The following is an 18,684-nucleotide window of genomic DNA, read 5'->3' on the forward strand; positions in this document are numbered from 1 at the left end:
GAATTGATTCGACTGGAATAGCAGAGGGGTGGAGGTGGGTAGGGTAGGCTGGGGCCGAAATATATGGGCAAAGTTGTGTGTGCCGCACCCAGACTTGGAAGGTCAGGGGAGAGAATGGGGAGCCATAGGTCAGGATTGAGAGGCAGGACAAGATTAACACGTAGGCAAACGAGGCACATGCTTAAGGCCCCGATTTTTTTTAAAAACCGATGTGGGTTTGCCCCTGACCTGAAAGAACTTCACATACTTGAGTTAATGGTATAGCGAGCTGGAACACAGCGTCACGCCACCACTCAAATTTGGCCCGGACATTCCTCCACCATGACAAGGGGTTAACCAGGCCAAAGCTGAGCGGCATTGTGACCCCGTGCTTCAGGCTGCAACGCCGCTCACTCGAGTAAGTGAAGTTCTTTCAGCGTGCGCACAAATCGGCCCCAGTGGCTGGGCTGGCAGAGGAAGTCCTAACACCCAGCTGAGCCACACTGTGCCACGCCCAACAGAGCCACGGGCACCGAGTAAACAAACTGCTCTTTCTCCAGCACGGTAGGGGCCCAGAAGTGAATGTTTGCCTAGGCCTCAAGAATGGGTTACTCTGGCTTTGGTGAGGGGCCGCAGCAGAGCTGTGTGTCTGGGATCCAGCACTGGGGGCTGCTGGTGAGGATTGCAGTGTATGATGCCAAAATGGAAAGATAAATACAGTCCTGAGCTGGGGCTCTTTGATAAGGGGAGCCTGATCCAAAGGCTAGGGCCAGCTCCTCCTTTAAGGAGAAGGTGGTCAGGAGCCAGGGATCATTTCCCTGTTCTAGCCATTCCCCTTAGTAGAGAAACAAATAGAAAGGTAGGACTAGAGAGAAGCCAAAAGACATGAAAATACCAGGGCACTTTGGCTGGTCAGGGGGTGGGGGTGGGGTGGTCCGAACTGCATGGCTCTCTACTGGGTTGGGCATTGACTTGCAGTAGAGCCCACCCCCTACTAAATCACCAGCACTACTTCCTGCAGCACCCAGGCTGTCCTTCAAGGGTCCCTATCCAAGGGCAGAACTGGTCCGGCCTTGCTCAGTTTGTGAGGCCTGGTGCGATCAAAGCACAGTGGATGTCAGCCGGTGACATCTGGGGTGTTTGGAGACCTTAGCTTTTCCCTAGACATGAGAGGGAGGGGAGGAAAACAGCGCACAGGGGCCCGCTTGCTTTACTCAGTTGTTTGAAATGCACTTAAAAATACTTTCTGTTTCCCCACACTGCCCCACCAACATTCCCTTGCCCTGGAGGGGCCCTTGCCAGGGATGCTGAGAGCCATTGAACCAAAGTATAAACCCTGTATAGGATGGAAACTGCTTCAAGCCAGGGGTTGCAGCAGCCCCCCCAGCATCCATAGTTCCAGCTCCTATGGCCCTCACTAGGCGTGAGAGGGAAACTCACTCTCCATGGCCCATTCAGACTTTGGTTCCTCTGCTGAGACTGTCCACAGTGGGGCCAACAAGTGCCATTGTGTGGCGGCAGTTCTCAGGCTGTGGACCCCTGTTCCTTGGGAACTGGGCTGACCCAGCAGCAGGGTCCTATAGTCTTTTAATAGAATACCCTGGGAGACATCTACAGAATGCTTCAAAATTTCTACAGCCAGGAGGTCACAGGCAGTTCTGTCGGCATTTAGAGCAATTGATATAGAGCCCTGGTCATTTCATCAACATTATCAGTTTCACAGGCATCAACCAGCACATTTCACACCGGTGACATAAGTGTTACAGGGGTAGATCAAAGAGAGCAGCCCAGAGCTGCTGCAGCTTGCTAGGATTGTCCGGAGGTGCTCTGGGTGGAGGCAGGTGCCACTATCTTCCCTGCCAATGATCCTGAGTTTTCAAACACCCACCCTGGCAAGAGACATCCCCCTCTATGTCCTGGGGTGACTGGCAGGAATGGGCAGAGCAATTACTCAGCAGCTCTCCTTTCAGCCTCCTGCTGGCCCTCATGCAGCCGGGGATCAGTGGAGCCCACTCCTGCCAGGGATCGCCTCCTACCTCCTGCAGCCCCAGAACTCACTAAGCACCCGCTCTGCAGTCCCCACAGCCTGGGATCTTTGCAGAACTGACCTGGCACAGTTTTTGGAAATACGGGTGCCTATGCGTCAGTGGCAGCACAAACCCAAACTTGCTACGAAGGAGGGGAGGGGCCATGGCCACTGTAAAGGCACCATCTAAAGTGCAAAACTGCAGCATGAGCGAGACCAAGGACTGGTTCCAGGCAGCCTCAGCCACCCATTTGCTCTGTAAGCCTGGAGCAGGTGCTTGGTAACGATGACCAGCTCAGGCCCAGCAGACAACAATAGCAGGGCGGAGGCCGGATCCAGCTCTCCGGAGTGCTTCCACCCAGGACTGACAGCAGCAGTTCTGTGCAGAGCAGGTTGCAGCTGTGCACAGCAATCTGGGAGTAGTTTCTGTTATTCTTGCATTGGAATGCCATGCTGCCAGCTCCATTCTCCCCTAAATCTGTACTCCACTGCATGCTGCTCTGGCTCGCTCTCTCCCTTCCACTCTCTTTTCTCCTCCTGCTCATGCTGCCCCAGCGCTGTGAGCTAATATCACTCTGTGCCGTTAACAACGCACACGCACCGGCATTGAGGCTGGCCCCCTTATTAGAAATTCCCAAGCCGCGGCGGAGGGGAGCACACAAGACTCAGCAACGAGCTCATTCATCACAGGGCACGGGAAGCTGCCAGGGGAGCCAGAGCAATGCACAGTCTCATCTCTGCCTTCACCTCCTTCCATTTACAATAAGGAGAGGGAGGAAAAAACCTACCATTCCCATCAGCCTCCAAAGTGCCTGCTGCAGACATTATGCAGGCTGATGTGGGGGGAGGGGAGAGCACATATGGACAATGGTGCACCAAAGTGCTTGGGAAGGGTGAAGTCACCCATACAATCAACATGTGTGTACTCACAAACAGGTGCACACACTTGCACACATTCCTGCATTCATATACACGTGGACACATACACAGTCATGAATATCCCACAAGCATATAAATGCCCTGTGATGCTGGCTCATGCCAAGGTCCCCCTGTCTCCACTGAACACGGACAAATACATTGCTGGAAGCAGTCCAGCTCACCTGTGTCTTAGTATTGTTAAAAGAGATATGAGAAGGAGAAGAACGTGTTTAGTCTTTATACTTTACTGAATGCTTGCGAGTTGCTGCGTGAATTAATGTTACTTCTAACGTCTGCATCTCATATTGTAAGGTAATATTTGAGCAGTTGTGTTGTGAGGTGCTGTGACTGTGTAAATCACCAGACAAGAGTGTGACACCAACAACAGGAAGTGTTAGACATTTCCTGTTGGGCAGGATATATCAACACCAGACAGATGATTGTGGGACGTGAAAGAGGACAAAAGATGTTGGTTGTTCTGCCCTCCCCGCTTTGAAGACAAGTCATGCAAGAGGATTCCTCCCATCAGCTGAATTCACAGCTCAGAGCACAAGGGAGGAGGGAATAAAAACCCTTAACAAGAAGGAACTGTATCTCTGTGCTGATTGAATTTGGGGGGTGGCAGGGGAGTGCAAGGTTTACTGTGCCTAAACAAGAGATCCTCAGTGCTAACTCAGGCGAAGCACTAAGGGATATATAGAACTGGCTTATTACAGAAGCTTCTATTACTTTTTGAAACTTAAGACTGTAACGTGTGTGTGTGTGTGTGTGTGTGTGTGCGCGCGCGCGCTTTCACCTTATACATAACTCTCTGGTTTCTTTTCCTACTTGGCACTCATGCTCTTGAGCCATTGCAGGAAGCTTTACATACCCAAACCCCACAAACTGACAGCTGCCTGCACAAGAGCATCCAGGACTGTGTCTCCTAGTTCTAATCCTTCACCATCACACACTGCCAGCAGGTCCTCCAGGCTTGTCTCCTGCTACAGAACCAGTCTTGTCCCTTGACCTAGTACCTTTGGCATTTACAAGGTGCAGCTTCCAGCATGGCCATTGGGCAGGCTGACTGAGAGGACAGACTCCATGTTCAGGGGCTTCAAATTGAGATGCATGGAGTTGGGCTGGTTTAGCTTACCCCTCCCAGCTGCTTAAAAAAAAAAAAAAATCACACAGGGACATGCTGAATGCAAGAGACCCATTCCTTGCCATTTCTTCTGCTTGCAAAGCTCATGGCATTGTGGAGTAGGGGCTTTTCTTTTCAAATCAAATTATGTTTTACTCACACATAAATAAATAAAATGTCTGTCAATAGCTAAGTGCTACAAATGATCCTACAACAAGAAAACGGTGTTCCTGGCCAACGCTACCAGCCCTACAATAATAAACCCGTTTTTGTGCAGCACGGCACTTCTGAAGAACCTTGCCAAAACACAAGAGTACATTCAGCCTAGCAGTCACAAGCAACCCTATCTCAAGTCAGTGAGTCATCCCGATATTCTTGCACGGCTCTGTAATAACAAGCGCAAGAGCACACCGGACAGCCATCATTAGCAACCCTACAATAACAAATCTGCATTTGTGTGGGTTTGGGATTCACGAGCAACCCTACACGAACAAACCAGGGTGTGCACCAATACAGTAAGCCATACAACACGCAGTGTTTGCATTCAACCCTACAATAACGTAGCCATAACTAGTGCTGGCGAGTCTCCCTACAGCAGTATATGCAGCCTCACAAGCAATCTTCTATTAACAAACCAGCAGCGTGTGTGTGATGGAGAAGCAAGCAAGCAGTAAGGAAACCAGTTTCAGTCCCAAGCCTCAGAGGGATTATCAAAACCGATGAGAAAAAAAAAAAGTATATTAAAATTTTGCTGAATACACGACAAGCAGATTAGAGCAAAGGGACACAAACAACCACAAACATCATGATTCCCAGAGTCATTACTCATTCCTGCCACACTCTGTCCTTATTTGTCCCAGCTCCCTGCTACGTCTCAGCTTGGAGCGTGAGCCCTAGCCCTCCTCTCCTATATCTCCTCTCGCAACTCTTTATCTCTTGCCTCTGTTCTTTAAATCATTCTAATTCTCCTGGACATTCCTTCCTAGGCAGCAAATGAGGAGAGGGTGGCTGAGTGCACACGATCATTGGCTGAGCACATAGCTAGGGTATTGGGAAAAGAACTCCCAACTCCCATCTCCAATCACACGGGCCCCTGTGCAGGGAACGAAGGGAGAGAAGATAGATGCATAAACACAAGCTGGTGCAAAACCACAGGCACACAGACACCATTCAGTCTCGTTCCCTCCCCCACCCAGTCTCTCTCTCTCTCTCTCTCACACACAGCTCTGTAGACAAACCGTCTCTCTCAGGCATACACACACACGTGCAATGTGGTAAGATGCCCACCTCTCCCCACTGGACTGTTAGGAGCCAGCTGCCTTTGGAGCTGCCCTGCTGGCAGTGATCCTGTTACGAGTAAGCAGCTGGGCTCTCCTGAGCTGATCTCAATCGAGCACAGACAGGAGTGATAACAGAGCTGGGGCCAGGAGAGTGCGAGGCTTGTAATTACTCCTGCCTGCTGGGGAACAGGCTGCTCAAAGGGGCTTGGAAAAAAAAAAAACCATCAGCAACAGAGCTGAGTAAATAACACCCAGCAACCAGTGCTGCCTCTGCGACAGCCTCTTTGCAACGGTAGGCAATTAAGAACTGCTTCAAATGCAACGACGCTGGCAGCGATGGGTCCGGTTTGTCTCTCCTGCATGCCCACTAGCACCTCACAGCCTCAGCCAAGCAGCCTATTTATGTCCAGTCCAGGAGTAGCCATGCAGGTGCTTGGGCTGTGATTGAGAACAAGGTGATGGCAGCAAAGAGGGACTTTTACTCTGAAAGGCTGCACAAATCAGGATGCGAAACAGCCTCCCCTTCCAGTTCAGCCTGTCTGAGTGGAGCAGGAGAAGGACCCATGATACCAAGTGAGCTCCTTCCCCTAGGGCTGTGATCTCACAGGCATTCCTGCAAACCTTTCCTTTGGCTGGGAGTTTAACAGAACAAGCGCCAGCTCAGACAAACCCAGTGAGTTCCAAGTGGTTCCCCATACATAAAACCAACAACGCTGTAATGAACTGCATCACGGCCTTCTACAGGAGGGACTCAGACCCACCCAGCCATGCGTCATCAACCCTCTGCTGCTAACAGCTGATGGAGAGTCTCCTTTGGCTTGTGGTAGAGTCGCTTCTGTTTTGGGATGTGGAGGAAGCAAATGCCATTATTAATCATGTTTATTACAGTAGTGCCTAGGAACCAGTGAAGGACAGGGCTCCATTGCCAAGGCATTGTACAGACACAGAGTAGACAGGCCCTGCCCTGAAGTTCTATTCCGGCTGCTGCTGTGAAGCTGAAAGGAGCCCTGTAGAGGGAACTGTGAAGCTCCCAGGTGTTCATGGCCTTGTTAAAATTAAAATAAGGAATTTGTATAGCTTTACATCTTCAAAGACTTGTTCACACTAATTAAGTCTCAGCATTCTTTACGACAAGGGCACGCATCCATATTTCCTAGATGGGGAAACTGAGGCACAGAGTGGGTAAGCAACTCGCCTACAACCACATACAGAGTTTAAGTGATTATTGCTACTTATTAATGGTAGGGCCCATAATGTGCTGGCCACTCTCCAGACATTTCTATATAAATCAACTAGATTCATTGTAGGCAGCACAGCAGCAGTGGGATTTTAAGGGACTTAAGCATGGACAGGTGAGGGGCTTTGCTGAGGAGCTTGGAGAAGTTGTACCATGCATAAGGGACCATGTGGAAAAAGGCCCGGAGGCACTGTGCAAGAAGCTGACAAGCAGGCTGAGGAAGATGGGAATGCTGGTGGAGTAGGGGGGTGACAAGCTCAGCAAGAGAAGATACGTATTTGGGGCAGAGTTCTCTAGAGCTTTGAAGGGGACAAGAAGCTTAAATATGGCAGATGGGGAGCCAGTGTAGGGATTCAAAGAGCGGAGAGACACGATCAAATTGATGGGCTAAGAGGAGGAGTTTGGGCAGCTGCATTCTGTATGGACTGACTTGTTAAAGAAGACACACAGTGAATCAATGGCAAAGCTGGGAATAGCAGTTTTGCTCCAGACTGATTCACCTGAAAGGTTCACGAATCTCAGAAAACATTTTGACTGGAGACGGGAGCTAGAACTCCCCAAATTCTCATCAGTCCTGACGCTATTTTCCCATATCTTTAGAACTTATCCAGTCCCCCATTACAGCAGTATCTAAGCACCTCATAATCTTTACTGTATTTATCCTCAGTACCCCTGTGAGATAGTAACATTGCCCTATCTCCATTTTACAGATGAGCAACTATGACCCAGAGAGATTAAATTATTTACCCAAGGTCACAGAGGAAGTCTGTGTAGGGTAAGGAACTGACCCTGGGTCTCCCAAGTCCCAAGCTAGCGCCTAACAACTGTGTCATCCTTTCTGCTTGTCCCAGACTAGAACAAGTCATTGTGTGGCTCAGTTTCCCCACCTGTAAAACTCCCTCTATGTTGTGAGCATCTAGTTAGTGCTTTTAAAATATTCTGAAGACAAAGTTATAGGAGTGTAAACACTACATCAAGGGGGAAAATAAGGAACATTACAAATGGAACACATGAGGTACATTTAAAAACTGCTTGCTATGGAAGTTGTAACATGTTACAACACTTGGAAGACCACAAACAAAAAAAGTGTTATTCTTGTTTGGTTTAGAGCTACAAAATGCATGAGAGAAGCTTAAACACAAAAAGCTATACTTAAGTATTTAAGTAGTGTTATTTTGTGTAATATATTTTATATTGGCCATAAATACATTTGAAGTAATCTAGGTAACACTGTGAAGTTAAACTGCAGCAGATAGCACAGCTTCATAAAGCAAACAGATTTAGGCCCCAATCCTACAAAAAAATACCCACATACTTGAAGCCAATGGGACTATGCACAATGCATAAAGTTAAGAATATGCTTTAAGTCTGCAGAATGAGTGTTAGTTCACTGCCATGCTGTCCTTTTGGATGGACATATGTCAAGAGAAGAGGTCCCAGGACTGGAGGAAATTTCCCAACTGGTTTGGTTTCCATTTCCCCCACTGGATAAGCATGATTCAAATTATAGGCTTTAGGGGGAAAATAATCATTGCTTACAGATATAAAATCCACTTTGCACAGACACGCACATGGGTGAACTAAAAATTCATGTCTTTCTGTTTTGTGAGCTCTTGATCTAGTCAAATACGATGGTTCGAATGTCGCTGGTAAGCGAGCACGACATCCAAAGCAAATTCATTATCAAAGCCAAATGAATGGTCCCGAAACATATTTCAGCTGGCAGTAAACTGTTATTAGGAGAGTTATTCCCCTCCTGGGCTGAGTGGAAAAGAAATCCCAGTTCCAAATGGAAAAGCCATTGTGATCTTCAGCTGGGCTGCAGGGGAAGGCCTGAGCCAGTGAAGGCAGGAGACAGTCTCTCTCCTGCTCTCTCACTCACACAATCAACTGCCCATCCTCATTAGGTGCCAAGAGCAGCAGTTTACAGCTTCCCAGAGAAGCCAAATTGGTGCTGTCATGAATTACTGTAACGGCTTGTTCCACACTCTTCAATGATGTCTTTCATTAGGGGCTGATGAGAAAGCAATATGTATTTTATTAACATATGTCCCCCATGTAAGAAGAACAGACCTAATCTTCACTTCTTCAGGAAGAGAATCAAGTGAAACGTTCAGCCAAGCTAAAGGATGCCTGGCAGCTGTCTGAGCTCTGGGCCTTACAGAGACTGCACCACACCACCAATCCCGAGGTGAGCGGGAGCCTTGGGCTGGGATAAAGGTATCTGGTCAGACAACAGGACAGGAAAGGAGGGGAAACCACGGACTCCTGCTCCTTCTCCCCTTGAATTTAAATGAATTTAGTGCTAGTGAAAGCCAGGTGTGAACCAAGCATGAGTGGGACCTAGCTCAACCAGAATGTTGGTGCCCTCAAACTACCCCACCTCCCCATCACAGAAACACTTCTTTTCAGATTGATCCTCCTAGCCCTGCTCTCCAACAGGCTCTTCCTCCTCATTTCTCCCTATGCTCCATTATCTTTCTCTCTCAGTGGGCCCTGCTGTTTGGGCTAGGACCTCTCAGACCACAAGGCCAAGATCACAAGATCCTGTCTTCATCTACCCATGCTGGGAGGTGCCCGAATTCACACCACACAGCCTGAAGTTCTCACTTTATCCCCAGCAGAGGCAGAGCCCGGGTCAGGGCCACCGCTGCACCAACGGGCTCCGCTCCTGCCAAAGAGACACGACATCTAGGAGTCAGAGGGGAATGCCATCGGCACAGCCTGCCTACTTGGCCTCCCTGCCGAAGACAGAATCCATTGTGGGAGGGTTGGCAAGGAGACTTATTTTAAAACAAAAAGTGCAGAACTGTTTATTATTCGAGCCCAGCGTTCCTTAAATGGAACCTGCTGGCACACCACCCGGCCTAATGAAACCACTTACCCAAGTCAATCCTACAGCAGGGCATGCTGGCAAATGGCTGGGTCCCCAAGGGCCATCCCTAATTTCGTTGCAATTGCCCTCACCTTTAGTACAAAGGGAGAATACAGAGTCTGGCACAAAATCCTTCTTGATCCAAGCCACCTGCCCAATTGGCTCAAGATGGAGCTTTACAGGCTGGGATTGTCGTCCCCATGGGCCTAACCTGGATATGAAAGGTGGCTGGCCAGAGGTCTCATTATTGAGCTCTGTGAGCCGCACTTTGGGAACCCCTGGGCTATGAAGCTTTTTAGTGTTTTATTTGATGGGAAAAGGTCATTGTACATAATTGCAAACAGTTACAGAAAGCAATTTCTAGCAGTGATTATAACCCTGCTTCTGGGCTGTGAAAATCCAGCTACCCAGCCTGCAACCGTTTCATAGTCTAGCTCTAGAGAGGAGGGTTTTTTTCCTCTTTTTGACAAGATAATGTACTCTTCCACCAAAGCATAGCCACAGAATATGTTCCTCTCCCAAGGCACTCACCTCGCTCTCTTACAAAGAAACACCTCTATGCACCGTGGGGAGTATGCACCTGGCTAGCTGATACTTGCTACGGGAGAGATTGCAAACCCCAACGTGCACTCCCCCTGCTTTGGCTCCTCTCTCTCCTCACAGCCACACACAGTCAGCTTTCATGAATCAACCAGAGGAGAGAAAAAGAGAACAAAAAGAAAAGGAAAGAAAGTGAGGGGAGGAGAGGGCAAATATAGATGAAAAAGGCCAAGAAGGGTGGGCGAACAGTGGAGGAAGCTATTGAAAATGGTAAATGAAGTAAAGAAAGGAAGCATCCCCAAGCAGCGTCCCAACCTTCCAATAGGGACTCTCAGAAAGACTCAATAACTAGCGTGTACTCCTTAAAAGCACCAAAGGGAGGGGGACAGGGGGATAAGAGATAGGCGTGAAAGGCTCTCTTGCTTTTCTCTTTGATGCCTGGCTTGCATTTCTCTTCCTGTGCTCAGCTCTGTACAATACAGACCGACTATGTGAACAGCCAGCTGGACAGGAACAGCCAAGGTGGACTCAACATCTCACACCTGTAAGGCTGGCATAGGGATACAGTGCGGGTGCTCTTCGCTCCCCGCCGTTCCTGAATTAGCACTGAGCCAAAGCCCCAGCAAGGAAAGAACATAAGAATGGCCATGCTGGGGCACACCAAAGGTCCATCTAGCCCAGTATCCTGTCTTCCGACAGTAGCCAGTGCCAGGTGCTTCAGAGGGAATGAGAAGAACAGGCAGTCGAGTGATCCATCCCCTCATCCACTCCCAGCTTCTGGCACTTGGAGGTGCTGTGCTGCTGAAGATAGACAGGTAGACAAGGCCCTGCAATTAGCAGTCACTGGAGAGCATATGGCCCTTTTATAAAAGTTGGAGCGTTAGTTCTATTGTCCTAGTCAAACTCTGATAATAACCCAAATTAGAGTGGAGCTAATGATGGAAAAAAATTATCCATAATTATTTGTTTGTATTAGAAAGTTAACCCACTTTCTGTGTTCTCTCTCGGACAATCAAGCACTTCAGTTTTACTAGCATAAATACTCATGAAAAGTGAATTTTAAGATCAAATTTTCACTGAAAAGTAAATTTTGAATTGCTAAATAACACCCACAAGTTACTCTCTGGCCTGTGTAGATTAGTTATAGAAATCAGCCAGTCAGAGAACAGAAACGCCACAGAACTGATGTAACTAACCTGCACAGCTGAAATTGCCAGTGTTCCCAACTAAGCACTTGCAAATGAGCTGCAGACCCAGGATTATTGGCTGCATACCTTCCTGAATCACATTCAATAACGAATAAATCTGACCGTTTAATGATTGTTCATGAGCAATTTGTGAATAAAACAAGTCAAAATTAATCAAATTATTTGTTGTGAATAATTTGCTGAACTCCTCCTAGGTGCACTAAAACAGAATCTCACTAGCAGAGCTGACAGATGTCAGGCTGGTCTAATGTCGGATTTACCTTCCCCTGGCCCATCCAACAGGAACCAAGCTGAACCGGTATCAGCTTGGAGATGCTGCTGGCATACAGGATTCTGCAGTAAACTGCTAAGCTTGCAGGTATCACTCTGAGCCTCTCCCTGGCAGAGCCCTTTGGAACCATACTGCATTATTTAGCAAACACCCTCCTGCCCTCATCGCGTGGCTGCAGTGAGCCAGCCCCAGGTGGGAGTCACCTCCCCTGGCCCCACTGTGCTAGTCCCAAGTGGAAGCAAATCTTTGTGGAGTTAGCTAGCACAGAAACTGGTCCGCGTAGCATATATATTTGAAACTAGACGGGAGCTCCCTCCTCTCCCAGCCCCAAAATATGCAACTAGTTTGGAGTCTTTCCAACCCTTCAGATCTAGCAGAGAAGCCCGCATGCTAGCAGCTGCCCTCACACACACAACCCACTGACAGACATCCAGAGTGGAAAGCAGAGAAGACTAAACACTTGTCAGCAGACGCGACTGCAGCTGCGTGCCCAGTACTGAGCAGTGGGGGGAGCAGATAGAGCATGATCCTGCCCCCTCTGTTCCCAAATATCAATGGGGATGCTGCTGCTTTTCCCGGGGCCTGACACAGAAATCTTATTATGCTTCAGGAGGAGTCTTGTCCATCATGCGCTATTGATCTCTGCCTACAGGTCCCCTTTCGCCCAGCACAGCTGTCACTCAATTCTACTGAGCATCCCAAACCACTTTTCCACTCGCGGACCTTAAAGACGCAGTCACCTCCTTCCTGCTTTTTCTGCCTCATGGCCGCGTGAACCAAGAACTTCAAACCACCCCCACCTGCTGTTTACCCTCCTCCAATGGCCTCTGCCTCATTAAGGGCTTTGTCCGGCACACCCTTAATGTAGTCTCAAGAAGGCAATGGTGCTAGAAAGTGAAACTGACCAGTCTAGTGTCACTGACTGAGCAAAAAGTAAACAAATTGCATCAATGGTGGAAAGTAAATTAGATCCGAGAACCTTCTCCAGGTGTTACTCACTGCAGGGGAGGACATTTTTGCAGCCAATGCAATTTTCACTTTGATGGTGTCCTATTATAGCAGCACTTCATGAGCAGATATCAGCCTGGTGGCTAGGGAAGGCAAAAAGGAAGTTGATAAAAAAACCTTTCCAGAGTCATAAGCCATCCCATATATGAGACGTCTTTATGAAACTCAATCTCGTGCCTGCACTTGGCACTTTGTGGCCAGGTATCTGCAGTTCCTAGTCCTCACCACAGCTGTATGGGCAAGGGAGGTACTGGCAAGCTGATGAAACTGACTCTCAATCTCGCTTGTTGGAGTTACTCCACTTTGTATAAATGAATATTCATTGTACGTGAGAGAAGTCTAACTCTATAATCCGGTGGTTAGGGCACTCCGCTGGGGTGTGGGAGGAGACCCAGGTTAATATCCTTGCTCGGCCCGATTCAGAGCAGGAATATGCATCTGGGTCTTCCACATCCCAGGTGAGCATTGGCAATTCTGGGGCTAGTCTGGATCTCTCGCTCTCTGGTTTTGACCAGAAAGTCTACCCTGGATCTGAGATACCTAGATGAAAATTCTGTCAAAACTTAAATTTAAACGTTTTGACGGAAAATTGTTTCATTGAAATTTTTTTGATCAGCTCTAGAAATGACCTTCTCAACCCACAAAGCAATGAATTTATGCCCTGAGCTGCGATTACCTCATAACTACAATTACTGGTCACAAAGGGTACGGTTGCACTGCAGCGACAGGTGTGATCGCAGTACGTCTAGACACACCCAAGCTAGCTAGCTCAAAAGGTAGCAGTGAAGCCAAAGCAGCAGCATGGGCTGTATAAGCCTGCCTGGGAGTGTACTCAAGTGGCTAGCCTGTGCAGCCTCAGCTTCACAGCTAATTATTATTGGAGCTAGCCAGATCAAAGTTCGCTCGGGTGTGTTTACATGTGCTATGATCATACCTCTGACTGCAGTGTAGACATACCCAAAGCTATGTAGCTTTTCGATGTGGGACTCAACCACTTCCAGAAGTAACTCTACAGGCAGACGACCCACCGTGGGCCATACCCATTCCATGTGTAACTCTAAGTCGGCTTAATTCATTCCTAGGTGTAGAACTTCTACTTGTGTCTTTGTAAATTTACCAGCCACTGGTAAATTCTCTGACCTCTTGTTCTAACATTATAGGATACTATTAGGCAAAAGGGACTGATCGGTTTTCACTAAATCCTACTTAAATTTAAGAACTTGAACTAGGTTCCTCTGACTGTGCTCCGTTCCGTTCCAGTCCTGTAGGGACTCCTGAGATGAAAATCCTGTCAGACACCAATGTGTGGGAGAGCAGACTGTGGCCCAATATGTGCACAAGCAATGAACCTCAGGATAATTATGTTATGGACACAGGCCTATCATTATAGCCTCATGTGGTGTCGTTTCCTTGGTGATGATCATGGTGTTGCCTAGACAGCGCATAATCACCAGGAGCTGGCAAAATGTTAGCCTGTTTTTGTAAAGCGAGTTCAGACACCTGAGTCCGTCTTAGGACGAGTTTCAGTTTTTGTAGCCCCAAGGTAACCCTTCCCCCTCTCCCCTGCAAGACATCTCGGTACCATTTCCAGAGCAGTTTCACCCGAAGCGGCGACCATGTCTGAAAAAGGGGCCTGGTTCATCTCCTGGCCTTGAGGGCCAAATGCTAGGAGAGGCACCCACCACCGTGTTTTCCTTCTTTACTGGTTCAGAACTCTTCCTAAAGCATGAGCTCTGAACCGAGCCCTGGTTTATTACTGTTTGTGAGTGCTGGGCTGGGCTCATGGGGTTGTTATTGAAGGGTTGTCTGTACCTGCTGGGACGCACACATTAGCTGGTGAGCGCCGGGACATTTATGTTTGTTAGGGTTCAGTTGCTCATGAGCACGGGGTTGCGTACATGAGCTTGTTGCTGAGGTTGCTCCTGAATGGGGAAATACATACACTGGTGGGTTACTACAGGCTGGCTTGTGTGCTGAGCTGAGAACTCTGGTTCTTAAAATGAAAGCAAACAGCATGGAGGGCTGGTGACACCTCACTTTGGAGCTCCAATACCATGGCTTCAGTCAGCCAGCAGGAGGAACTAGAGAGCATAGTTAAGGGATCCCCTCCTGCCCCAGTCCTGTCTGCCCCTGCAGGGGCTTTTGGCTTTCTGCACTAACGAGACAGAAAAACATCTAAAGAGACACTGATCGCGTGGGGTTGGAGGAGGGTAAAAACACATTAGAGGCAAGAAAGAAAGAGACCATGTTACAGTAAACAGAACTCAATATATACCTCCTGCTGCGCTGCAATGGTCATCAGCAGAGTTAACCTTCCACTCTAATCTCCATCATTAAATCCCTGCTAACGCCCCTGTCCTACGTATGGCCTAGCAGCTGTCTGTCTGTCACCTCCAACATGGTGAGCCTGGCTCCCCACCACCTTAGCTCTCATTAACACCCTCTGGCTGGCTGATGGTGTGAGCAGCAGCTGGCTCCCAAGCCCTGCTCAGTTTTGTAGACAACTGAGGAGGTTTATCAAACAGGGAGAGGATGAAAGCACCAACAAAGAGAGAGTCACTCTCTCCCCCCCCCCCCCCCCCTCCAGCCACTCTGATGTTGCACAGGGCTGCTCTCATTAAAGCCAGACTGGGCTTCCTGGCAGGAATTAATTGGAGATGGCCACCTGGTTAGCTACTTTAGTGTGTGGGTCTAGGAGGGGAGCGCTCTTTGGAGTTAATGGGGAAGCAAGCAGCCTACATTGCAGATGGTTGGCTGGCACAGGCTGCTGAGGGGATCCGAGGAACACTTTGCCAGGCAAATCTGAGGCTGTTCCAATCAGAGGAATAGCAGAAATGTGTTAAACTGGCCCGCTTTTGGTCTGAGGACATGCATCAGAATTTAAGGAGAAAACGTTAGCCTCAGGTCCCCCTGAGGGGCTGCATGAAGATTAAATGCTCCTTCTGCGCTGGTACCTTCTCCTGCCTCTTTCTCCCTCCACCTCGGGTCAGATAGGTTCCGTCTCATTGAGCGCACAGTAATTCTGCCATTGTCCCCTGTAACCACCAGCTCAGCTCCTTCCTCCAGGATGCAACCTGCACGCAATATTAGAAGGCTTTTCATTTCCCTTTAATATTAGAGCAGAGCTGTGGCAGGGTATAAACCACACAGAGAAACAAGCAATTGAAAGGGTTGTTGTTTTTTTTTTTTTTTTAATATTTTTTAAGCCAGGGTTTGGTTTGAGTGGGCTGCTCCAAATCCCCAAGTGACGCAGGAAGCTTTCAGAGAGGGCCTGGTGCCTTTGCATGCTACAGGAACATATCTATGCTTGGAAGAAAAATAACCCTAGGCCTTACAGTCTGCCCACAGTCAAGCCACCTGAGGCTGCAACTCACTAGACTTCATAAGCAGGATCGACCTTGGTCAGCACTGAGAGGGGATATCTCCTGGAGCAAGAAATAAAAAAAGAATCCCCTAACAGAACACTGTAGGGCTTTGCAGAGTCTTTGGTACAGAATGAGCTTCCCTCCAAAGCACTAATGAGGCCAGTGCTGCTGCATGGCGCAGTTGGGTGGTGTGCTGCTGGAGGAGTGGTCGTTCAAGTGAGAGAAAGAACTGAGGCTTTTCAAGAGGCTTGAACTGCTACTACTGGTGCTGTCCCTGGGGGTGGCTCCAAGCTCTCAGGCTATTTTTTAAGTTTAGGTTAATTTGTATCCAAATTGAACTGGTTTGTCTGTCATTATAATCATCAGCAGCAGCGCCCTGAATGATCAAATCCCATCTAAAATGCACAAGCCTCCTGTGTTGGGAGTCCCTGTGCAGGAAACGCCAGCATCTCTGAAGTACTTGATTCTCTTAGATCCGTCACCCTGGAATGCGCAGCCCCATCGAACCCTACTGTCTGTCCAAAGCTGCTGCACAGGAAGAGACAGAAGGCTAGGAGCCACTTTGCCAGTTGAACAATAAGCAACGCTTCTACTCCCACCCAACAGAGGTTAACAACAACTGCAGTAGGCAATTTCAATTCAAGGGGTCCCCGGGGCACTGTAGAGCATGCTGCTGTTTAGGGATCTTCGCATTATATATTACACTCACCCCCCGCCCCCCCAAGAGCCCTTAAACCAAACTGAGGCGACTGAAATGAGACCCAGCAATGATGATTACATTTACTCCTTCTGCACCTCCTGTAATTCCAGCTCAGCAAGAGTTAGTCATCGCCTGGCTGCCCCTCACCAGTCAGCACCCAAAAATCCCCTCTCTTGGCTCAGACGTGTTCAGGGTGTGTCATGGTGCTGAGGAATGAATTCTGACAGGCCAGTGAACCCAAGCAGCTCCCAGGATGCTGAGGAATTGATGAATTCCAGCTGGCTGGTAAATTAGGATCTCTAATTAGGAATAGCTGACTGATGAGTACCTTTTTCTTAGGCCTGAAGAAGAGCTCTGTGAAGCTCAAAAGCGTCTCTTTCACCAACAGAAGTGGGTCCAATAAAAGATATTACCTCACCCACTTTGTCTCTCATGTCCTGGGACCGACACTGCACATGACTGATCAGAAGGCATATTTTCTCCAAGCAGAATGTTCCATCACAATGTGGGAGGAGGGAAATCCTTACTCTCAGACTTCCCATAATACAACTTTCATTCCACCATAGGTAGCACCTTGAAGCTAGGTAGTATCCAGGGAGAAGAGTTCACAGACAAAACACACTCTAATAATTTATCCACACAAATTTTCTTCCCTTTAAGGGCTCTTCAGAGGAAGCACCTTTTTTGCTTTTCACAGTTGTATTCACCAGCATCCTCATGTTCTCCACTAGGTGAGGAACCCAGGAGATTACATCAACATCTTTTTGCCTTGTTGTTTACCCTGCCATCCCCCCTTGGGGAAAATAGCATAAACAAGTAAGGAGTTGAAGATGGGACTCCCTCCTGACAGGCCCAAGTGACAGGGAGCAGCATGGCGTTGCAGTGACATAAGAACTGGAAGATGGGCAGGGCTTCAGAGGACAGATCAGAAGCTCTGTTTTGGCCATGTTTAGTGTTAGCTGATGATGAGAGATCCGGGGAAAGGTCAGAGAGACAGGCTGAGATGCATGGACTGGATGCAGAGAAACAAGTCGGGAGTGCAGAGAGAGATCTGAGAGTCACCAGCATGAAGATGAGAGTTAAGAACATGAGAGTGGATGAGATCACCCAGAAAGAGGGTGGAAAACGAGGGGAGGAACAGAAAGGTGAACCCCACTATGGAAAGTGGAGGAGGAACACACCCACTGAGCGAGAACACTGATCAGCATTGTGGGAGAAGAAGAACCAGACCAGTGCAGTATCGTGGAAACTTATTGCCTTCCACTCTGTCTGCATGTGTCCAAGCACTGCCTTGAGTGGGGAATGAACAGTCTATCTTTTACTCTCCCCCCGGCCCCCAAATGTTCAGTGCCTACTCCTTCTCCCCCCCATGGGAGCTTTAGCTATTGATGCAGCATTCAACCAGTAATAAATTTATGCAAACGTGTTTAGATTGCAAATGCAGGAAAATATTCATTATAAGAATGTAATGATGCCAAAAAAGAGAAACATAATGCCAACAGCGATATATTGTGAAATGCAGACAAAGACAATAGCACTAATTCTCCTTTCCACAAAGGCCTTCCTACCACTCCAGTAGAGTAAATGTCATTTTCCTCCTCTTCCAGGCAAAGGTGTAAAGGGGCCTCAGTGTAACTGTAGTCTCAGATCTGAGACTACATGTACTCACCTTATAGGTGGAGAGGAACTTGGTTGAGAATGAAAAAGAATGAAAATCCTAAATTATTTCAGAGAGTTGCAAAGGCGGAAATGGCAACTCTGGTTACAGTGAATCTCATTTTACAGTGAAACTGTTCAGTGATAAAGTGACTTCATTATAAGAAGGCCCCCTGTGTCCTGTATTGTGGTGATTATTTGCTAAGCATGGAAAATGTGCTCTGCGCTGTACGAGAAACAAATATAAGAAGTCCCTTCCCTGGAGAGCTCACAATCAGAGACATAAAGATGAGACTCACTATGTGACCCAAAGGAGGGAGGCACTTGGATTCTTTAATTATTTTGTTTTGTATGTACAGTAAATAATCTTTTACTCCCAAACATCACGCAAACACATTTACTACCAGACCCCAAGAAGCACCAATCTTAAAAACCTGGGATTTGTAAAACACTGGAGAGATCTGGGCATTTTGCCCCAAATAAGGCGGCGAAGCCTGG

General features: G+C 48.1%; 1 protein-coding gene across 4 annotated transcripts in view; it reads right to left on the bottom strand.

Moving 5' to 3' along the window:
- MDGA1 (MAM domain containing glycosylphosphatidylinositol anchor 1) overlaps positions 1 to 18,684 on the bottom strand; it is a 183,831-nt gene that overhangs the window by 37,243 nt on the left and 127,904 nt on the right. The window lies entirely within an intron of this gene.

This window comes from Chelonia mydas, chromosome 3 (assembly GCF_015237465.2).
Source record: "Chelonia mydas isolate rCheMyd1 chromosome 3, rCheMyd1.pri.v2, whole genome shotgun sequence".
In the NCBI taxonomy this organism is placed as follows: Eukaryota; Metazoa; Chordata; order Testudines; family Cheloniidae; genus Chelonia; species Chelonia mydas.